The 25076-nt window shown below is 44.6% G+C and overlaps 1 protein-coding gene and 1 long non-coding RNA gene across 2 annotated transcripts in view; both read left to right on the top strand.

Annotated features, from left to right (window-relative positions):
- LOC105288123 (Krueppel-like factor 6) overlaps nt 1-25076 on the top strand; it is a 316846-nt gene that overhangs the window by 216886 nt on the left and 74884 nt on the right. The window lies entirely within an intron of this gene.
- LOC109611578 lies at nt 1998-19676 on the top strand. The gene is made up of 2 exons (XR_002193997.2): nt 1998-18014; nt 18109-19676. It is a non-coding gene; the product is annotated as an uncharacterized LOC109611578 (long non-coding RNA).

Below are 25076 nucleotides of genomic sequence, written 5' to 3'. Positions count from 1 at the left end.
TGTGCAAAATATCGTCAGGATGCAATCGATTGCATGCCGCATCGATAACGTCGGGAGACGCACAGAGCGAAGAATCGATACCAATTAAAACGAACGCATAGCGCCGGGCTTTGCACATTGATTACGGATGTGCTCGATGCAAAAATATTTGTCTCCCGAGAGCGACACGGCGCGTCATCCAGAAAATACACGGGGATAAAAGTTCAGCGCAGGCTTTTAACCCTCGCTTTATCGGAAAAGTTTGCCGGCCTTTATTTACCACGAGCTGCGCGCTTTGACCCCGTTTCTCCCTACGTTCCATAATATAGTTAGAAATGAAGTTACGCTTAATCCTGGCGATACCGTAAGGGGCGAGAGGAGTATGGAAGTCCATAATTAAATATTCCATTCACGTCTCGCATGTAATCTGAAAACGTGAAAAATATATCTGTTGTCAGAAACATTTTCCGGAGGAAAAACGGCGAAAATGTCTCGTGCAATTGTTTGATGTAAAAGTCAGTTAACCGTGTTCCTCACATTAATGCACGAGACGAAAAATATTTCAGCGTTTCTGAAATTAAAACCATTCTCTCTTTCTCTCATAAAACTCGCGTTTGTATCAGTACAGAAAATCTGCGTCGTGGAACTGTATAAACAACACGAAAGAGTATAAGTGCACATATAATATGACAAGGAAGGAGAGTTAACGTGAGCATGCTTTTGGATGGACGAAACCTCTACGTGAGACCGGAAAACACATGCGACACCCGTATCAAACACTGTGGAACACTGACAAATATAGTAGCCTCCTTTCTCTCTTCGTTCCCTCTTGCACTCTCTCTCTCTCTCTCTTGTTCTTTAGCTTTCTACTAACACATCTCGTCACGGTTCGTTGACCAAAATAATAATTACTTTACGTATTGTTGCTCCCGACTCGCCGGACCGACGGTCCATGCTTCGCACGATCGCCAATTAATTGACGAACGAGCAACAGCTCGGCACCGGTACATTGCCTTGATCATCGTCTCTTTTCACTTGGTCGATATTAATTAGCATGCTTCGCAACGGAGCGTCGCTAATGTCATCTTCCTCTTTGGAAAGCGAGCGGATAGTCCATCCGTGTTAATTGTCGCGGTGATTGATTATGATCGGTCTATGCGTGAGCGACAGTTTATGAAAGCACGGAAGCGCGAGGCGCTGACATACTAAATGATGAAGGCGCGTTTAAATCGAGTAAAATCGAACTTTGAGGTTGAGCTATATTTTCTATCACAACTGCGTTTTTATGCTCAAATATTACATTAATTTTAAGTATTAAAGATTTGGGAGCGAAAGAGGGAAAGAGAGAGAGAAATGATAGGCGATAATTTTCAGCAAATATTGAACATGATAGACATGCATGTCTAGATCTATATATTTTATAATATAGAGGTATACAGTGTATTTGAAGAATGCCCTGAAACCAAGCAGTTCATTGCGCCTATTATCATAAAACATCAGCAGTCGGTATTCCGATATTAAATAAATCTCATTATTTCTCTACGCGGAGTAAAGTATCCGGTATTCATTGTCGGAGGTATTGAAGCAGCCTCTACTGCGATCTATACATTCCCGTTATCTCGTCCCGTTATTACCGCTTCATATTTCCGACGATCAAGAAGCGCGGAAGAATTCCCATTGTATCTGGATTCCCGTCCTTCTCAATTTCCGCTTGTAAAGCACGGACGTCGCGCGAGACTTAATGAAATTCCCTCTTGTGCGTGTTACAGGTAAGAGCGGACGATTTGCACCGGGCTGAATATTTCCCCGCGCTATTTCCCGCAGCGTCATTCGTCCAGTCGGAGCAGCGGACGTTTCAGGTAGGGTGGTTACGGCGTTTTGCGGGTTCCGCAGTTGCGACGACGACGACCATGAGAAAGAGAGGAGACAGAGGCGGAGAAGCGTCACCGAGAGACAACGGTCAGAACGAGGAGTATCCCAGCAGGTATCCCAGCAGCCGCCTTTATTTCTAATTGCGTCTCGACTTAATGGAACGTGTTTGGCCAGCCGGCGGAGCTGGTGCAATCTCGGACGCGATTCTACCCCGAAATTAAGCACGCGATTCCACGCCCTTTCCACGTCCATAGAAAGCTGTCCCGCGATGACGGTCCCGCGGTTGACCACCCGGTATCGCGTGCGTATCACGAGCGTGATCGTGAGCACGTTGTGCTTGGATGGGACGGCAAGGGAGGGAAAGGAGGAGCGAGAGATTGCACGACCCATGTGCGCTCGTTCTCTCGGGGGGTGGCGGCCCTTCTCAAAGGGACAGAAATTCATCCACCGTCGACGCGCGATACGCTTCGCAGCAGTTGTTCCCCGGAGCGGTTCCTCTTTACGTTAACGCGAAAACGCGCTCCTCGTTCCTCGTGTACTTTGTGTCGATGCCGCGGCAATGCGGTATAACGTTGCTTGCGAAATCGCTCTCTCCCGCCGGGCACTTTTTGCGTAGACACGAGCAGACGCGAAACCCTTTCCGGGGGATTATTGCGTGGCAGACTTTAATGCGGGTACTCGTATTCTCAGATTCACGTTCAGGGATGAAACATGCGTAAATACTACGTTTGAGGTAGAGACCTGGGACGCAGGCGAAACACGAAATTGGTTCGTTATATACGTGCACGACGATGTATCTCGCGTATTTCGCATCTCTGACAAAAAGAATTTACAACCACTGGCAATTGATTTTCACAATTTGTCGTATATTTGGAGGGAAGAAAACAATTATTTCAATTCAAATTAACGAAATATCGAATATCGAACATAAAAATGATTATTCGGTGATGAATATTCGGTGTTCTTCTCTTTTTCAAACCCACTGCAACTTTATCTAAAATTTATCAAACGTTTATCCAATATTTTCAGTTGGAGTTCAATTATTTGATTACATTGTGCTGATGCATGCGAGTACGTTAAGTAAAACTGGTATGCAGCATTTTAATTAAACAATTGTCTGATACGCTTACGCCTTGCTTGCTCCTAGATCATGGGAGAACACGAAAACTGTTTCGTAATTAGTGAACGCATTGTAATGCTCTTTGATCTAGCAATGATTGAAGACATATCAAATGCTCATATTATAATTTATTATATTGTGCATGCGTTTCTTACTGCCTGTTTTGATTTCAGTGGTATTTCGTATCGATAACTGCAATATTGCATATCTCGACGAAATATAGAGACATATTCATGTACAATGGCATATATAACGTGTAAAAATGTGGAAATATCACGTAATGACGTATCATAAAAATAAAGAAGGGAAAGAAGTGACGTCGCTCGCCCCTTTTTGATGCCAGGACCTTTCCGTACCTTCGTGACACGGTGGGTTCATAAATCATTGCACCTACAGAATTTTTTCGCGAAATACGGCACAGAAGAGCAGCGGCAAGAGAGCAACGCCAGTAGCTAAAGTATCGATCGATCTTACGAGAGCCTCAGTAGAGAAACCTGGTCCCTCGCACAAAGGCGGGCAGCCAAAAGAAGAAGCGCGACGGCGTAATTTCCACTCTCGGTACGCGAAGCCAAAGTTCGCGGGGGTTTGTTGTTACTTTTTGGCGGTCCCGCAATTTGTTTCCCCGACTCCCGTTAACCCTGTCACCCCGGCGAAAGAGGCGAGCAAAAACTCCTTATCTCGGCGTAATGGCGAGAAACTTCGTGCCTCGTTAAACCGCCACGGATGCACGCTTGCATGCTGCACGCGCGCGCGCACGTACGGATGAACGCACACGTTCGTTGCGAGAGTTAGTTGCGTGGCCCTTTGATGCCGCCCACAGCATCGGAAAATAAACCGCGGGCACCCTGCAACGATGCTCCGTTCATGCCGATCGTCCTCCGCTTTCTCGCTTAGGGTGTGCTCGAGTTATTTAGATTAAAAACGAGGAACTGACCTCGTTAGATCGCAACCTTCTCTGCCGGACATTGAACGCCCTACATAGCGTAACTACGGGAACGACTGCGTGTTTATAATCTCGCGATAAATAATGGAGGGAAAATTAATTTAAGAAACTAAAAGAAAAGTACTACGTCCTGAGTCGTGCACGAGAGTTTTTCCTTTGTTACTGTGTGTGCATGCATTAAATCGATATTATTTTGTTATTTATTGCTTTATCAAGCTTAGATTTGATCCATTCACGCCATCGTAAAAGATTGTCTTTTTATTCAGCTCTTGGCACTACGCTCGTCAGGAGGATTGGAAGTAAGAGAACAGCATTTCTCCGTACTCTCGAACGAGCGCGTATAAATTATACTGCCGTCTTATTTAAAGACAATACTTGCCATGTCATTTTCCTCCGGTCCATTTAGCTAAAAGCCACGCGCACGAATCTTAATTGCGTTAAGGATCGCAGCATGGTACACTAAGGTCCGCAGCATGCTACCCTAAGGTGCGCCATTATTACGCTTTTCTCCATTTCCCGGGTGCGTGCTGTTCGACACGCACGTTTAGCGACAGAAATTGCTTTGGATGAAGCACGACGAGGCTAAAGCATTTCGATTCTATTTCGATGGCGATTCTATTCCCGTCATTTTAATTCCTGACGATTCCCGGACTTATTGATTGGCGTGCTTATTTAGCCGATTCCGAAAATATCAATTCCAATATTATGTCTTGTGCGTGGTGGGAGCAGGACGACGAACTGGCAGAATCGTCCGTCGATCTCGCCCTGTGAGATCCGAAACTCTCGGATGTCACGTAAAATCGCCGTGGAAGCGCTGTGGCGCGCTGCAATAATACCGAATGACCCGGGGAATCGATTTTCGATTTGTTTATCTTGCAGTCGCAGCGTTGTATGCACGTATGTATGCGCGACACGGCTGGAACACGAAGTACGCTAAGGGATCCCTTTCCAGGAGACTGCGCGCCGGGAAAAACACTCGTCGGGTTTACGCCGTGAAAAAGCACGACGGAGCTCGTTCGCTCGCTCGCTCGTTTGGCGTCGGGAGCTTTACGAAGCTAATCGATGCTAACGACGCTTTAATCGTACTCCGCCGCCGCCGTTGCCGACTCGCGTTTTACTCCGCTTCCGAAGCTGGCGCACGAGAATTTTGGCACGAGCAATGAGATCCAGCTCGAATTACCGGATACATCGATCCGGCTCGCTGCTCCAAATAACCGGGCGAAAGTATAGTTTTTTCCTGCCCTCGTCCGCGTTCTCCTCCTGCTTCTTCCCTACACTCTCGTTCCCTTCGGTTGTTCCGCTGGCTACGATTAATTAAAGCGCGCGCGCGCACAGGCCAGGGTCGAAGTTCAACCGGAATCGGACCAAAGGGGGAAGAGGGGCTGCAGTCCTGTCGCCGCTTATCTTTTTCTCTGTTTTTTTTTTCAATCAGGAATATATTCATCATGCGATATTCCGAATAATTTGGCTGGCTCACGATTTCGTTCTGTATTTATCGCATAAATATGCATAAAACATGTGGACAAGTGTGACGCACGCGGTGCGAGGGTATTACAAAAGTCGCTCGATCGGTTTCTCGCTCACGTGAACTCGTTATGATTTTATTGGGGCTTAATTGACATTAATATCTAGGCGTATTATCGGATCGAAAGCGAACCGATGATGCATTCACGCTCTCGTTCCGAGGAGGATTCAGCACCGCTATAATTTCGATGCGGAATTCTGCAAGGGGTCGTTTCCATCCCGCGCTGATGTTTTCCATCTTTTTCCACTTCATTGTTCTCGTTAAGCTCGCATAATTGTACATCGCGGTACCTGACTTTGTCGGTGCATTCAGCAATGCTAATGACAATAACAATAACGAGTTTAAACAATTCTGCATCGCCAAGCAACGTCGTCTGTACTAGTTTCGCGAGGATGAAAATCTTTTTGTGCTCACGCAGCCGACGCTATTGGCCATGCGTAATGATTGGCACTCAGAAGTGCAGCATTGCAGCTTATTTGATCAAATTTCGAAAACAATAGTCATATTGTTATGTATCCATGGCTTTTTGTGAATGTGTAAGATAAAAGATTTACACAAGACATAACAACATTGCTTTCTGCCTATTGCACTATTCTTACTTCTTATTTTAATTTTTTTTATTAGAGAAATGCTAAATTAGTTATTTCACAGACCTCCATTGATCTCAATATATACATATGTTAGAAGCGTTTCTAATTACTAAGGCATGATGAATACAATTAAAAGCGTTCGCGTGAAGAATCGTGCGACGCGAAAAAAAGAGCAACAAGAATTATCTCCTCTAGTTTCGTAACGTTTTTAACGCATCCCACATTCTGAAATTGTTCGCTGCGGCAAAGTACGGCAACTAGATTCTCCCAAAGTGGAAGTACTCCGACATCCCCGCACTCTCTCACTGCGGATGCAGCAGACATTCTGTTTATACGCGAAATCTCGGGGACGATAAAGGGGCAAGTCTTCGCGTTCACACGCGGTCGAGATTATTCGTCGGGGCGTGTGTGCAAGGGCGAGGCACGTAATTCAACTGAGAGTCTCTCTCGTAAACACATCGTCCACCCCGTGGCCTGCGGAACCGCATCGGTGTGCAGCCGCCCGTGCCTGTGGCATAAAGCAGCGTTGTCTCTGCGAGACCGGCGCTAGCCGGTGTAATTTTTCTCACTTTGCAAGTTGCCCCGTAAATAATACCGCAGAGGGAGCGCGACCTTCGCGCCCGCACACTCGAATAACCCTCTCTCACTATCTCCATCTCTATCCACCATACATCCACCGTATATTCATCGTGCTACACCGCTCCCCCTGCTCCCTTCGCAACCCCGAATGCAACCTTCTATTTCACCGGCCGCCTTCTCTCGTGGTCCAGCGACATACTCGCGGAACCGCATCATAATCCCCGACACTCGTAAGTTCCAGACGACCGCGGACTCCCGTTCTACGTTACAATTTGCCGCGAGCCGCCACGCGTGAATCCAGCCGATATTTACGGTAATGCGATGGTCGGTCTATCAATCGTGATATTACCGGGGAAGAACCCGACGGTTGACCGTATAACTTACGGAGGAAGGTTGAGCTATCGAGATCGACTACGAGTCTCTGGTCGGAGGAAGCTCCGGGGTTGTGAACAGGGTAGATTAAATTTTTTTTAATAAAATGGGTACTGGGGCGTGAAGTTGATCTCATCCGTTTTTGATTTATGGAAAAGAGGAATGAAGGGGATATTGATATAAGATTTGTGCGTTTATCGTGAGAAATTGAGCAAATAATCGTATCTGAAGATTACACAGGCGGGGCGAATTGCAATGTCTGTAAAACGATGATACCGTAATCTATGATTAAAACGTTAAGTTGCTATTATTATGTCTTTACATAACGCGTGTAAATGTCACGGGGAATAATTATCCGGTCACAAGAGTGTGACGAAGTGCACGTAATTGAGACTGAAGGCCTGCTTACAATACACAATTTTCAGCACGATACGGTTGTGATAGCAGTGCACACAATGTGCTGCGCCATAACATATTCAATGATACGTTGCATAAATCTATTTGCTCGTATGTGCGCAACGCTTTATTCACATGATTGCTGCGCTAGTCATGTACGAGCGGAAATTAAAAATTTCGTGCGAAAATAATAATTCCGACGAAAACTGATATATCAAGATTATCTGTTATTGATTTAAGTCGCTCTTATCTCTTATTGGTATCTGTGCAGTGTATGATTCATATATGATTTAAATTGATTTTGTATTATCGTTCGAGGATCATGCAAGAAAGTTAAGATTTGTTGCGATGTATTGTAACGTTTAATCGAGCGCATACAAAACGCAGCACTCCTCGTCTGCAATTAAGATAAATCATTTCACGCGCGCGTTCTCCCCCAAAGATTTCCGCTGCTCACCTCACCTCGTTATCAGAACAAGAGCAAATAATGGAAATCGTCCTCATAGGAATCTACATTTTTCCGCTCAATTTCGTGACCCTTTTTTGTCGAATAAATTTGTACGAATCTCGTTATTTTTCTTCTTGCAAATCTTTTCGCGGAGTTTCTTCATCGAGGAGGAACACAAAGAAGATATGAGCATGGCGAGCAGTCCGGATTTAGTCAAACGCAATTAGCTGTTTTCGTCCTGTTTGCGACGGATTGCATACTTCCGGAAATCGCTATACCGACCAGCGGTTGTGCCACTTTGATCGTATGCACTTGCTGCGCGATACATTTTTCATAGTGCCAACATGGGATGAAAAAGGATCAGGAACGGTTGTGCCCTGTGGCTGGATTATCCACCGCTGACGGATGAATGTCGACCGGTCCAGCCGGCTTGATTGGTGTCGTCCGTGTCCGCGCGCCGAGATTCCGCGGACGAGCAAATATTTTATAAGCGCGCGGGTAATTGACACGGCCCGGATTCCCATTTTCGCGGATCCGCCGGAATTTCGCGTCGGCTTACCGTCACTTGGGCCGCGGATTTTACCACGCGGCGAATTTCACCCTCTTTGAAATCCTCGTCTTGAATCGAAGATACGTTACAGTTGAGGGTGCATCTCTGCTATGTATTGGAAATTGCAGTTTCTTTCCTGCGGGAAGTATATCTTTGAGCTTGAAATGCATCATGAAAGAATATTATCCGCTTTATTTTCTTTTTCAGTTTTCTCCTTTTCTTTTCTCTTTTATTTGTCTCCATCATAATAAATTTTCTCACTTGCTCTTTATATCGTTAGCTTTCTGTTTAAACAATATTTCTTTTATCTTCATTGTTTTATTAAGTTTTATTTCTTTAGTACAATTCTTCGGTCAGCAATGTGCGTTGGAAATGTAATTACTAATATTTTTACGCGAGCGAAATTGTGTTTTTAACATACTGCAGAACCGCAACGATGATATAATCGACCATTATCTGCTAACGAGATTCTAATTAAAATTACATCGCAACGGAGTACCTGTTCGGCGCGCAATACGTCTTTCGCATAACCATCTTTGGCCAGCAACAGGAGCCCTAATGCTTGCCTAGACGCGCCGCTCACGAGCTATGCACTGCACCATTTCCGCAGAAATGTTGCCATTACGTACATCTGGCTACATTGGAGCGGTAGCTACATCCAGTGCCACGTCTGGAAATTGACATCGGGTTAAACATAGCCACGATATGCTGCAGAGCCTCTCCCTCCCCCTCTCTCTCTCTCTCTCTCTCTCTCTCTCTCTCCTTCCTCATACACGCAGTCGGAGAAACTACACCATCTGCATTATAGATCGTCGTACACGAAGTTATTTCGCGTTATAAAGCATTCTCCACACATATTTTCAATCGGAACGTCATCCTCGCACGAAGAAACAAACCCGGCAATATTCTCGACCGGCGATTCCAAACTGTATCTCGCAGAAAAAATATGGCGGATTATTTTTTATCCTTTATTAGTGAACAATCTGTCAACAAAACAAGCGAGAATGATTTTTAGATGAAAAATTCTTCTCTTTTTATAATTACAGCTCGTATTTCGTTTTTTGAATATCAATGTAAGTAATACATGGAACATCATATTCTTCTTGACGATTTCACAGAGGATGCAATCGATTACGATGTTCCGATCATCGATCGACGCGAAGTTCAGAACGGCTTCATTTGATCTGATAATTTAGACGAACACGCGCGCGCATCCGTGGGATCTTTTGAAGGCAATTCCGTGCAAATTCACGCGTGTGTCCAACGTTCCCCGCCTCTTTCTCCGGCGGTGGCGGACGATCGGAACGGCCGAAAGTACGTCTTCCGGCCTTGTTCCCTCGCTTTTGTTCCTGGACGACTCCGCTTTTCTTCGCGACGGAATGGAAGACGAAGTACCGAGTGCCACGCGAATTCCCGCCCTTCGTTCCCTGATCTCGCTCCGGTCGGTATCTTGGTGATCCAGAAGGTCGTGCCGATAGCGCCGTTGGAAGCATTCGGAAGTGCTCGCCCCTCTGGTGAAAAGGGGTTGCAAGGGCGAATTTCCAGGTCAAGGGACCTGGAATCGCTATCGTCTTAGGAACAGAGGGCTAAGGATTACAGATCCAACGGATCCCCCACTGAATCCGTATCTTCCGCTTTAGCTTAAACTTTGAAGATAGGAAGCTTCTGGCGTGCGATGGGTAATTCAGGATGTATTTGAGTTATTAGTTGTAAATTGCGCGTAAAATCACTGCCGTGCCTAATCTTTGCTTAGAATGATAAATTATCGCAATCGGAATCTCCCTCGTATGTAGCTATGTCCGCAATTATTCCAACACGAGATTTGAAAGGATCGTGTGAAATTTTATTGACAAAGTTTTCTGTTTATTGCAAACTGTGCGGCAAACTATCGATTTTCCTATAAATCGCACATAAAAATAATTAACACGTGTAATTTCTTTCTTTTTATTATTTTTTGTTTTGCTAGAGAAGGGTCTAAACGAGGATCACACCTATGTGTAAAAGATGTTTATACAGTTTATTAAATTTCTAGGTTAAAAGCCATCTTGAAATGATCTTAGGGTCTCCAGACGGTTTCGGATTAGATCTAATAGATTCACAAGAACTTGTAGCCTCCCCTCTCCCCTCTGGTTTAGGATATACCTAAGGATAACTCACCGCGACAGGGATCTCGTATTTAGGTAAAATCCGTAATAGGACCGATTAACGAAGGCCCAATTACTGGGTCCTCGTTATCTCCCGGGATTGAAATTAATAAGCACAACGGAGATTAATTAATTAAATTCTGTCTCGTACATGAATCAGGCGAAATTGTGGCATTAGAACATTAGAAGTGTACATAGAATTGTATTTGTTCAAAATCATGTAATGGAATATTTAAAAAAATATTAAGAATATTAATTCATTAAAATTATTGATACATTAATATCTTAATAACTTTTTTATTGTGATTATTTATTATATAAACTGCGGCCGATTGGTTAATTATGCAAAATGGAATTTAGACAGACCAACGTGGATTTCAAGTTCCGATTTCATTAGTGCGCAAGATCTGTGTACGTAGTTGCATTGGTGAATGTGGCGCGAGCTAAGTTTCCTGTCGACGTGTTGGTGCTACCGGATATGATGTCATCCACCACTCCTATGCCGGGTCTTACAGGCTGTTCCTTATGCGAGGACTGGGTGTAGAGCCATCCTCTTGTCTCGCCAAGCAAGCTTCGAAATCCCATCACCATGTTGCTAGCTCGCCTACTTCAGTTAATAATGCCTAGCTATGCTATTACGAGTGCCTTGAAGAGCTTAAGTAATTATAGGACTTTGTCTTTTACTTTTCTAAGTACTAAAGTAATCATTGTTCGACCTCTTTTCTGCATGATGTGATTCTCTAAATTAGATGCGTGACTATGTTATTAAAATGGCGCTTACGCACGAAACAAATTCTACAAATATTCTTAGAAAAAAATCTTAAGAAGTTTCTAATTCTAAGAAAATATCTTAGAAAGTTGATTCAATGACAATTTCATATATTTTTATGAATTCAAATTTAAGCAGAATTTCAGTTCTTAGGCGCAAACTCTAAATAAGCGAGAACATTTTATTCGGTGTAAAAATATTTAAGCTTGATCTGCTAACGTGACAGACGTGTCATTTATTCAGTTCGCAGGCTTATCGTGATCACTTGCTTCCTCGAAGCGAAATCGAAACGATTAAGATGCTCGATTCTTTTCCGCATTTATCGTCGCATCAGCGAAACCCCAGTGTCTTCGAGGAACAGCTGCGATAATTCACGGCCCACGATTTATAACGCATAATTCCGGGTCTCTCGCGCTCGCATCTTTTCCCGGCGTTATCTCGGAACGTACGGATGCAGGATTAAAAAGCCAGGGCGGCGATGAAAGGGATCTTTCCATCGAGTTCCGCGAGAGACGACTCCTCCGGGCGCTCACTCCTTCCACACACACACACACACACATGCACACATACTCGTCCACCCCCGTCACACCCTTTCTTTCAATTCTTCAACGTCACCGTCGGCCGATAAACATTCGAGCTCGGTTCTCCAATCGCATCGGGCGTAAGAAATGGAAAGTCATAAGTCTGCGGACGATCGATCGTCGCGTTTCCGCCAACGGCGCGGCCGTTAAGTCGCTGTCACGACTCGGGCTCGTTGCAGCGAACGATCGCGCTTAACCCGGCGGACAAATCGGCGACATTTTTCAAGTCCTATCCCATCGTGCCCGTGCACCGAGTACTCGACATCGGTAGGAGAAAAGATTTTATTCGGATCGCGTGGTTATATCGACTTGTCGCGACTCTCATTAACGTCTACCTATAGAGATTGCAGTTTGCAGGATATGACCGTTATGGGGTGCATCACGTTGCGGTAAGTCGTGCAGTTTCACTACGAGAATCATTTCGAACGTATCGCGTTGTTACAGTACATTGTTCTGTTGTATTGCGTATATTGATGAGCTAACTCGCTTTATACAGAATTAAAGATGTAACAGTAATTGATATAAATTCATCACTGACAGGAGAGAGAAAGAGAGAAAGAGAGAGAAAGGGAGAGGCGTTTTTATGTGCTGCTGAACTGTGGCTCGGTTGCTCTTATCCTGTTTATCGTGATCTGAATTGCAGGCTTTACCTTCGTGCGATTTATTCATGGCTCTTATTGCCCGTCGACATGCTTGGTATATGTGAGTAAAGCGACCGATAAATAATGCCAGGATAAATATCCTCGAGAATGAAGAGAGAGAGAGAGAGAGAGAGAAGAGAGGATCGAACCATTATTTAACTGATAGAATCTTTTGCGTGTGATAAAATATCGTGTTCCAATTTACGAAGCAAATGACAATTTTGCTATAAAAACAGTGGTGTATGAATAATTCAAGAAATTCAAATGCACCAGTGCAAATATTTAATTTAATAAACCTATTACCTGTAGGTTTTTTCAGCTTTATTTAGCAAAATTTCAGATGTATCGATTACGTGTGGAGTTAACAGCAGCCATTCGTATAAAAGAAAATTGGAAACTGCAGAATATAGGCTGGTAATAAAAAAACAGCTTTTCGTAAAACTACGTTCAATAAATTATTGTTTTTCTAAATGTACCGATACCGTTACGTCGCGTTCGCGAGGAGCTATTTTATACCTTTTGTTTTATATCTTCATACTTTTGAAACGATATCGGGGAGGCTACTACTTCGAAAGCGATCGTTGCATGTATGCTTACATTGTTATAAATTGCATCCCGTTCCATTCATTTTTGTCCGATAGGAAACCCGTATATCTTTTCGTAAAATTTCTCTGTCCAGCGAGGGCGAGGCGATCCTTCATAGGAATGACACTGAAGATAGATAGATCTTCGGACAGATACAAATGTTTCTTACGTTTATATTTTAAACGTATCTTTTTTATAATATAAACATATAGTTGCTGTATTATATCAATGATTATATCAGTAGTATATCATTATTAATATCAATGATATCTATTTTTATATTTTATTTTGACATTATTACATAAATGTAACACGCTTTTCTAAAATGAGCATATGCGTAAAATTTGGAAACATAACGGACGTAATAGAAACGGATATAGCATATTGATTTCTGAACTGGAACTCGCGACTAAACTTAAATTATTTTTAAAATAATTCGTACACTTTTTTTGGTACGTCGAATATATTTGTCTGATTTGACATCTATTATTATCAATCTATAAAATAAAAATACTTTGCAAAACTTTATCGATACTGTTTTTCCTAGAATTGAATAAGAATTGAGAAGTACGGTAGATGTAAAAGATAGTAATATCCATAGCAATGAATGCGCGCCGCGAAGCTATTATTCGGGAATTAAAACGCCAAGAATCGTTCATTTCGGAGTGCCGCCCATTGTGAGCGGGACCGCAGACTTTTACTTTCCGGCCCTTACGAGGCCGCTTGTTCTCATCAGCAAACGTGAATGGCTCGTCCCTTTTTCCCCACTTCGCCACTGCGGTCGCTCGCCTCCGCCATTGTGCGAATGTGGAATCGATAGAATCGCGTGTGTACCCGGCATTATCTACCTGCCGATCGCAGGAGATCCGGCGCCGAGTAGACTGGCCACATCCTTACTCTCGTAATTTAGGTGATCGATCGCTCGCTGAAATCCGCGTCTTATCGCCGTATTCTTACAGAGAAATATTACTGTTGCAATTGCGCCACGTAACGGGACGTATAGCCAGAAATTGAATTTAAACGGCGTAACAATCACAAGACTAGCAGTTACTCAATCGTAATCGTAACCGAGAGCACATCTATCGAAGGGAAAGGATTTCCGACAACGTGATAGTTTACTGAACCTTCCAGGAGTCTGCCGCATTTTATTGAATCGCTTATAGTTTCCACGAATGATCCGTAACTTTCTGCGTTACACAATTTAATTGATAAAAGACTGATCGAGAAATCCGCGTCTCGTTGGATACATGCTTTTCTTTGGGGAAAGTTAAAGGATAATAGGCTCGTTACAAGTCGACTTCCGGCGCGGGCTGGTTTGAAGAAGCGTATTTGGAATGTAAAGGTGCGCGCGATGCCGGTGTTCTTTTCCTCAGTCGGTTTCGAGATTGATTGTTAGCATGAACAAACACTTTGAAAGTTTCTTCGCTCGTTCCGCTCCGTCATTCGCTTCTGCGAGCGGCGCGATCGCTAACGCGTCGAAAATTTCTGTATCCACGAATAGGACAAATAAAACTTCCGGCAAAGTTTGAAGGATCTTCTGCTGCCGGATTTCCGTCTACAGGTGTAGGGGATTTCGAAGTGGAAGATGTGCGCGTATCTGGAAGATGAGAGCGGTTAAAAGTTCTAAAAACGGGCTGTGCGAATTTTGAACGCTGTAGTAATTAAGAACAGTACGGTAATTAATGTCGATGGAATATTAACTGACTGCCGAATGTAATATCAGAAGTACCCTGAAATTGTGCGGCAAATTCTAACGTGATTTTGTGCATCAGAGCTTTCACGAATAAAGCTTCGTCTCTGCTCTGATATTTTTGGAGCGCGAGCGGGCAAATGTGGATAACGAGTGGCTTATAAAATTGCTCATATCGTCAAATTAGCGAACTTCGATGAAAAGCGCTTTATCATAATTCCGCCACCGAATCCGACTGCAATGCTGCACGCGCGCAGGGCAAATCACGTTCAATCGCGCCCGCGTCCAACGTCGCGCTCATAGTTTTAACGCGTTTCACGTGCGCCCACCTTTTTTGCGAGCGGCCTAATAAACCGAATTGGATTCACACCTCGGTATCAACCGGCAGTATTTACTCACACGTGAATATATATTTATGTGCCTTTCTCCCGGCCGGCGGAATATTCCATTAGTCGCGCCGCTCTGCGCATATTTCGAAGCAATTTCGCGATACACCTATGTGCGAACCCTATCTATGGCCCGCAGTGACTGCTTGCCATCTCTCTCTCTCTCTCTCTTTCCTCGTCCATCCTCAACATTGCTGCTCGCGAATTTACCGAGTACGAGCGTCGTTGATGTAGCGCGCGTCAGACCGCTTCGGGAGCTTGCTTATTCGCTCGCGGGGGTGGATCATCAGTTTCTCCACCGCGCGCCGTCGGAATATCCATTAGTTACAGCACCGCTGTTGACGAAGCATGTTATTTCCCTTGTGTACGACGTCTGGTCCCACCTCCTACCCTCTGACCCCACGGTATATACACCGCCACCTCCTCCCGCACACTCTCGCCTCCGCGCTCGTACGATCTTCGTTGACCTGTCAGAAAGGGTATCTTTCCGAGACTGCCGTTCGCATTTGTTCGTGGTCACAGATATATTGTTCAGACAAAACGTGTTGCACTTTCTGCCGGGAAAGCGAGCAGAGAGGGTTGTAAGGAACGCAGGGAGAGTTTAGTCAGACAGTCGAAGCCGCGGTAACGACGCCCATTTCTGTTTTTATAGATGTACGTACGTCGACTAAAATTGTAATGATTGGAGAACATTGTGAAAATGTAAATCGATCTTCCCTGAGAATTATAAAATTGAATTAGTTTTGATCACGTTCTCACACCGTTAATTGCGGTTACCAATAAATGTTAGCACAACGCGGAATACCGTCGTGTTTTGCGATCGGAGCGGATGCCACGTGATGGTTGGATTCGCGTTTCCGATTAGATTCTGTAACGAACCAGCGCGAACGAGGTACCTTGTGTTGACTTTTCGGGCGAACTAATTTCGAAACGTCGTACTCCGGCGAAATCTCGTTTTCGTGCGGGGCTTTCGAAATTCTGGTTTACCGAGCGACTTTCGCGCAAGAGATTGCGGCTCTCTTTCCACCACTTTTCTTTCGTCAAGCCCGCGGCTAATTCGCGACACTCAGTACCCTCAAATTTTGTTTCGGTATTATTTTTATGTGCGTGTGTATGTATTTTTATTCACTGGAATAATAAAATAACAGTGAAAAAGGAGTATTTGCGTGCGACTTTGTAGCTTTATATGTAAAATGCAAACATTTCTTAGGAATCAACTTAGTATAAAATTTTAAGGAGAGCCGAAATAAACGAGTGGTGTTAATCTAAGTTGCTAACTATAGTAGCATCTCGCTGAAAATTTTCAACTAGGGATTGTTAAGTATCCAGTAATTAGCGTTTTTGAGAATTCCCATCACTATTGTAGCCCTGTTATGTATGTAAGCCTTGCCAAGCAAACTTCCAAAGATCCTGCAAGTGTTTACATATTCATTAGTTTGTGTATGCACACAGAAGCTACGGTACTGCTAGACTCCAGGAAATATCATAATTACACGTTGTAACGGTCACGTGGCTACGTGATTTTCCCGTCTTATCATGTTTGCATTGCGCAACGAGAATTCGCACACGCGAATTTCCTGGCTTGCCTGCGGCAAGTCTTATCGAGGTGTGCGAAATTATTTAGCACGACTAACCAGTTTAGTTGCTTCATCGAATTCACTCCCGCGAGAACTCTCGCGTGTTGTCACGGGACTTCGCGGAACGTATCGTGCCTTCAAGTGCTCGCCGCTCTTTCTCTGATTAATGCACCGCCACCGGGGACCAGCGCGCACTTTTGCACGTCTGTATGCGAAAACCGACGGTATTTGAAACCGTCGTCTGCCAACTTCCGTATTTCTGAATTTATACCCGCGCGAGTGAAATGTTGCACGAGCGAGGCAAGTCATACCCGTCGTCGAATATTTACTGTCTCGAAACGGCTGTTACAACGAGTGTTCGATAAACACTTCACGTCAGAAATAGTGTCACGCCGCCATCGAAGGCGACGTAAAAGATCGACTAGAAAAATTGAAGAAACTTTCTACCGCTGAAATCTCCGAAGCATTACATTTACAAAGTAGTCGATACAATCGTCGTTGACATTAACTTCACATCTCGTTTTATCGTCGCAAATTCGAATGAAACGCATCGAGAACCGAAAACAACAAGTTGATTCCATCAATGAGACCTTGCTGTTGGAATGTGATATTCGCAATATATTTCGCGTTAATGTCAGCAAAATCCGTTTGCAACATAATGCTGACATCCTTCTGCAGAATCGCCGTTTCTACCCTCGCAGCAGACGGTAGCACGTGCGGCATTCCGTTTATCGCCGTCCGCCGCCGTAATTCGTCGCGTACCATTCGACAATCGTCAGCCTTTTCCGGAGATTGAATAAACAATACATCACCAGGACGGACGCACCAGGGGGAGATACGAGAACCAAGAGCAAACAGGAACGAAATGAGTGGGTGGCTGTAGTCGAGAGTTTATCATTGCTCGCGGCGGTAATATGCGAGATCTGCCTGCCGATCGATTCTTGGAACAATGAGAATAATTCATCATATTTTCAGAGGGACTCCGAGCACAGGACTGTTTTGCAGACAGTCAACGATTTCTCAAGTTACACTTTGCACTGTTACAGTGGCGCTATTTGCGCTCCCGCTTCACTCTTCGCTTCCCTTCACGCTGGTTAGCTCGATAATTTAAAAGAAAGCTGGCAAATTAGTTTGTCGAATGCGAAAGTGTTTCTCTTGCGCCAAACGTTCCCGAACTGGACGACTTACTCTCGCGCTAATGATCTGAATGAACTCGGCGCAACCGTTCCGGTTCTCCACTTTACTGTTCTCGTTAGCTCGAGCAAAGGTACGCAAACTGCAATGGCATATAACTGATCATGATCGATCGTAGAATAATAGCGTCACTAGAAAAAAAATAAAAGATAAATTTCATCCTGCAGTCATGTAACGACGAGACAGCCGCGACTCCTCGCAGCGGATGAGCATCACGAGCGTATATCGGAGGTGACGTGTCCGACGAAAATCCCGACAGTGTTAATTTTCCAGTGGACGGTTCCCGACCGACCCCGGGGTGCAGGGATCTGCGAGGAACAGAGAGAAAACGTAACGTGGGACTGGTGGCCACTGATCCCGCGTCTGCCGACACGGAACTCGCCCTCTCTCTCAGTTGTCCCCCTGATCCGCGAGCCCCACCGCGCTCGGAAGTCCCTCGGATGTGTGCAGAATTATTGTTGATTAAAGGCATTGTCGAACGGCTCGTTGAAAGGCCGCGTCGCGGACGCAGTCGGTGAAATTGCATTTGGCGGTTTGGTTCCGCGGAACTGCAGCGCGCGGAAGGGGAGCCTCAATGGTGCCGGGGAGCAGTCGCGCTCGCTTTTGTGCAGGTCGTGACATGGTCCGCCTCGACCACCCCGCCCTGTCACGAACCGGTGGACCCGCTGATAGCAGCAAGACGAACCTTACCGGTGCACCTTGCGCGGATAACCGAATTTCAATTTCACGGATGGGGTGAGCCCGCCGCTTCGCAGGGGTAGTCCCCGACGTCTCCAAAGCGTCTCCAAGGCGTGTGTGCCACGTGGGAACACGTCGACCATCATACCATGTGCTGACATCGAAATTATTTATAGTTGGTTAACTCAGATTGCGTAAATCTTGATTGAACATGTGATCATGTGCTGCTCTGGCAGTTACCAATAAAAATCGTAAAGTTATATTGCAATTATACAAGTTGAATATTTCAACAAATTCTTCTTTTTTTAGCACAAAGAGGACTTTAGCGATATGGCGCGTTCTCTCTCTGCTGGAGACTTGGCGCGGGATTTGCTTAGTAGGGGATTTCTTACTTGCTTCTTACTGGCCGCTCGTATACGGCCGACGACGATGTAAACAGCGCGTGTGCATTACGTGAAAGGTGGACATGAAGCCGGGTGTGAATTCTCTAGTCCGGCAGAAACGAAGTTCACGTATACAGAGCTCGTAAAGCGCTCCCCTTCCGAGAATGAGTCCCCATGGTTACCTGCGCAAAGCTATGACTCATGGTTTGGAGGTCGTTCTATCTCCCCTAGTTTGAGTAAGTCTGTTATCAGCAGAAACAGCCACTGGGAGACCTAGAACGATTGCTAGCGCGATGGCGGAGAGCAAGTTATTTGCCGAACTCTCCGGCAACCGTATCCCGAAGAAGAAGTGCACTTTGCGAGCGGTACGTGTGTACACTCTTCTTCCCCTTTGACATTTACTCCGCTCTGACTTTCATCCATAAGCGCGTTTCGCGTGCGCCATCAATGACAGAGTCGTTTACCGTTCCGCGTACGGCTTATCTTAAGTATTGAGTTTCCTCGAGATTCTGATATTCGGAATCGCGTGCATGCGAACGCAGCGAAACCTCGATCTCGTACAGATACTTGAAACCTCTCTCTACTAAACTAGAGACGCTCGTGGGGAACAACGGGGAGTCTAATCGCGCGCGAGTTTTATACGCCAAGTATCCGACTCGTTGAAATAAATAAAATTAAAAAAGATCCATGAGGACTAATAATGGACGTGCCATCTCCCTTTAGGTTGAAACTCACTTGATCCACAGCATTACACCACTAGGACCAAGTTAACTGCCGAAGGGCGCAGCGAATAGATATTTTATTTCGAACCGCGCAGGCGGTCATAAATCGCGTTAATGGGGCGACCCTTCAGGGTGGGTTCGCGGTGCGGGGCGACCTAGACGACCGCGCCCACGTGCGCCGGATGAGTCTGAACGAAAGAGGATAACTAGAGGAGGCCTACGTGTATGCACGCGGTCGACTTATGAAGCCCGCAACCCCGTCGCATCTCTATGGTGGTGTGATGTAGTAGCGTTCCCGTGCCAGGAGGAGGTGAACCCGAGCCGAGGCCAAGACGTCTGTATACATGTCTTCGTAACGACGTCGTTACGACGTCGTTCGTTACCAACCGGCATCGACGACGCCGTGAACGTGCAGAACGCCATCTCCTCGTGTTCGCCGGCCTCGACCTCGACCAACGCATTCCCGATGGACACGTGCTGGCGCGGAAGCTTTTTTTAGACCATGGGTTTGTGTGAAATCCATCGCAGAGCGATACGCGTGGCGATATCGAGGAGCTCTCAGCGCTGCATGCGAGAATTTCACCGATCAGCATCCGTCTATACATCGACGCGCGACACTCCATACCGAATTACCTTTGAATGAACGTCGCGTCATATAATCGCGTTATATCTTCGCGGTTATTTCATGAATCGGAAACGCCGTTTCTTTTATGAATTGCCTGACGAATGCAATCAACGTTGAACGATCGATACTACTGGCTGTAGTTTTATTTTAGAAGTTGTATTTTCTTTAGATGTTATTTATAAGTTTAGTATGAATATTTTTATGAGATCTATTACACACGATTATTATTAAAGTAAAAAATTAAATACAACTTTACTCTCGATTAATATTATGTTAATTATTTATTATTCTATTAATTTATTCGATTAATTCTATTTTAATTGCATTTTAATTTCCAGTCTTATAAACCTCTCTAAATTCTTGTTCATTTCAAGTGATTTCAAATTTTAGCGATGGTCTCCTGTAATTTATATACAACGGAAGGAATTTATGAGGATTCCACCGTACTTTCGTCAGCGAATAATTCCCTCGCGTCTCTTTATGAGAGGCTTTTTGCATCAGCCACCACGTACATTCGCAGAGAAGTATACGGGACGCTTCTATTTAAAGATACCATCCGAGAGACATTACCTGAAACATCCCCGAGAGACACCGCGCTGATAGTCAGCGTGAAAGCCGGGAGACTTCATTAGCCAGACACCGAGAACAACGACCTAACCGCGAGCGCACAATGACCGAAGAAATTAGGGAGTCGTTGTCTGATATCGATCGATTAAAGCGCCTTCCTGGATTTTCGTCTGCGTGCTTCGTTACACATTCGTCTTAACTTGTTTGTTGCCATGTATAAGTTGGAAGTTGAACGTTTCCAAGAATATGCGCAAATGCGTGAAATCTCGAATTTTCTCTCTTCACATTAATAAATTACGGAATGAGAATAAATATTATCGATTCTTTAAAATAGCGCAGTTTAGATAAAAAGAACTTAATTTCTAGTTACATGCGGCGAGATATAAATTCACGTTTTCCACGTGGCGTCCTGTAAAAAATATGCACCCGTTTTTTTTGCAACAGCGATCGAACGACTTCGAAAATGTATTTTTTAAACGTCCGTGTTCGAAACAAGGGGAAGTACTTGAAAAACGCATTGCGTCGGTACACCATTATTCGGATTGCAGTACGATGAACTCACACACGCGCGTACCCTGCAATTTCTCTAATTGCGGGCCTTTATACCCCGCGCAATACTTTCCACGATCATATGGCGCTGGATATTGAAGGGTACTTGATTTCTGTCAATCGCTTTTATCGCCGTTGGAAATGTTGAAAACATTTTCGTTTACTGCGGGACTTCGGCCGCGTCGTTTTTCAAGTGGATATTAAATTGCAGCGTTCCGGTGTTATTTTTCAATACGCGCCGACTGACCGATACACGCATATATATGTACATACACACACACATACACACGTACACACATACATACATACATACATACATCGGTTGCCGCTTTCATCGTGTTTTCCAATTTCACGAAAATTAATCCATCTCAATTATCTCCTCCTTAAATTGAATTATCGCACATTATTTACGTCTATGATTCTTTTTTACATTTTACTCGAAAATCTTCTTTAATATACGAGGTAGATACATAAATCCGAACATTTACATATGCGTGTAATACAATTTGACATGGTTTCTAGTATCAAATAACGTGCACAGGTAATACTCTGGATATCACGGAGAGTGCATTGTCCTTCTCGTGGAAATTACGTGCGATCCCCCGATCGGTCATCTATCGATCTCTCAACTTCCATCCGAAGATGCGATTGCAAATCTGTCTCCGTTCCGCGAGGTCGGGTCATCCGATAGGATGGAAACTGTCGAGTCCGCGCATCGACCGGATGACCGAGCGCCGTTTTTTCGGACTTACGGGCTTTCCGACGCGCGGAAAACGGGATAACAGGAAGCGGGATACGAAGTCGATCATCCCGTAATGTTTTCGTAATGCCGGCCGATGCGTATCTACCGTATATACGGTTTCATCATGAGGAAAACACGCTCCGCGTACCTCGAAATAAAGCTCCCGCCGAGAGCTCGGATCAGCACGGAAATGAAAAAAAAGCGCCAGAGAGAGAGAGAGAGAGAGAGAGGAAGAAAGGAAAGCAGGGGAAACAACGGATAGGAGACATACGGAAGAGGAAGAAGGAGGCAGAAGTAAGACACGAGCGGAGGAACGAAACCGGCACTCTTAATCTTGAAGGTTTATCGAGGCCGACGTAAATCTGCCCGCGCGTGCTACGGTACCTTATCGACCAAAGCTCGATAATCGACTTATTCCCCTTTTGCAAGTCGTCCAATGGCCTCCTCCGCGCGACTCCGCCGGAGGAATCAATTACAATAATACAGCCAAAGCAGCTTCCGGTAGAGTGAATGTCACTTGCTATAATACGATTGCTCGTGCCAACCTCGGTGAGGTGACATCCGGCACGGGAAATTTTCTTCGGGATGGTCTCCCGTCCGTTACCATAAAGCTGAATCGATTCTGTTCGCTGTTTATATCGTGGCGACTGCTGGCTCTAGCTTCCGGGATTATTATTCAAACTGTGTGAAGAAGATTTTGATACGGTACTAGGGCAGTGATCTGATAATCAGATTTTTCAATAGTTTGACATATTCGGAGTCTGTGCTACAACTGTATTTAAATTGGCAGCTGACGAGAAACTTCATCAACCCTTCATACTTCACGCGAGGATAATGAGTTTTTCTGCTCGTGGTATCAATATCGGTTATAGCGCATAAAATAATGGAATGGTCGGTGAACCGATTCCGTTGTAATTAGTATGTAAATATCCAAGTGCAATTTTTATAAAAATTGTCAATTTCTCCAATAGCGCTAGCGCACAACGATGCCTTTGCGTATGCCGAAACAAAGTTATTTATAATGTTATAATTTACAAGAAATCGATCTGTCGGCGAAACTTGAGAAATCAAATCGGATGAACTTTTCGGTAAACTAAGAGAACTGCTTGCTAACGTTGAGATACATTTTCCAAGATTTTTCGATTTCTTCGCTCGCAATTTCGTAACCCGCCATCGAAGGGCGGCAGAAACGACTTTCGTTGTCTTCGATCCTGATTCGGGTCAACCGGAATTTTCCCCCGAGTCGTGACACCATCCTCCCCAGGACGATGTCCGTAAATAATTCAGGAGGAAGGACGCGAAGCGACTTTGTCGGTCGCCATGGCGACAGATTACAGGCTTTTCGAGGATGTGTACGGCCTCATCAACATCGTCGTCTCTCCCTTATCTCTCTCTCTCTCTCTGGAAACCTCGTTTAGGGAGGATACCGATGCCTACTTCTATTTCTCTATCTCTACTATCGATAGTCCGGTTGAGGGAAAACGAAAGCAAGGGGTGAGATCGAAGATCTCAACGTATTGCGCGGAATATGTGTACTCATTTTCACTACTCGTATATCTATCCTATTTGCGAAGTACTTTTCTATATGATTTTACTTTATTTTATTTTTATTTAAATATAAATGTTTGAAACACATAAAATATAATATGTTTGAAATAATTAACCGTGTAATAGCGTATCAAGAATTTTTGTGACATAAATTACAATCAAGATCGTTCAAATCCCGGAATTTTGCAAAAAAGATTTAACAATCATCCAAGGAATTAAGTAACACATCTGCAAAGATAGCAAGATACATTCTTTGAGATCTATTAGAGCGTTCATTAAAGCAGCAAAGAAACCTTTGTTTAGTGATACAGTATTTCGCTCGCGGTACACGACCGAACGTCGTGTTGAGTGAAATGTCTACGAGGCCAAGGATGGCAGACGGACGCAACAAGCTGCTCTTTCTTCAGCAACTTCCTAATCAAAGTAGGCTGCCAAGCATTCACGGCCTAATTCGAGAAAACACGCGGCCCCTTTCAAGCCTTTGATCACCACTTACCATCACGGTAGGTGCATACACATGAGGCCGTGTACGAGGCTTTCCTTCGCCGGTCTTTTCACAGGGCACTCGTTATTTTCTCGTGAAAAGAACCACGGAAGAGAGAAAAGGAAACGTGCCAGCGCGAAAATTTTTCCCGTTGCGTTTTAAGCGCACGATGATTGTTTGCATAATAAGGAGCTCCTAATAGGTGGCAGACACGATAATATTACGTGAAGTATGAATTAATAATTGCATTGGAGTAAAAAAACATGGGGCCGTAATTACGAATGTATTTTCATTTCCGCGCCGCCGCCCGCGCGCCGTCGCGGCGAACTTCTTTATTCTTCTGGTTTTTCCTTTTTCTTTTTTTGCGAAATATCGCCGCGCGAAGTGGAGTTCACTGCCGAATGGAAATTGTTGAAGAAGTAAAGAGAGAAGCAATAAAAAAAGAATCGAACCCTGTAGCTGGGTTGTAAAGTTTTGCATACGAAAAACGTTGCGTTCATTTACGTAGGCAAAAACGACCGTAAAAGAGAACGTTGTAACTCATTCACGAGAACAATTTTTTTCAACGAATCTGCGAAACGCAATTTCAAAGGAGCAACGACGGATAGTACAATAGTTTACCGCCATCCATTTTTCAAATGGTCTTTATGAACGTTCTCAGACACGTTGTACGAGTATTTTATTTTTATCGAAGAACACCGACGGCAGTTTAATCGTCCTTAATGAAAGTGAAGAACTAACCGAGCGATGAATTTCTATCGCGAGGAGACGAGGCGAGAGGTTGACTTTAAAATTTACATTAGCCGCAAATGTATTACTGGCGTAAAAGACCACGAG

This window comes from Ooceraea biroi, chromosome 1 (genome assembly GCF_003672135.1).
Source record: "Ooceraea biroi isolate clonal line C1 chromosome 1, Obir_v5.4, whole genome shotgun sequence".
NCBI lineage: Eukaryota > Metazoa > Arthropoda > Insecta > Hymenoptera > Formicidae > Ooceraea > Ooceraea biroi.
The sequence above is the reverse complement of the archived record's forward strand: the minus strand, read 5'-3'. Positions and strand labels throughout refer to the sequence as shown.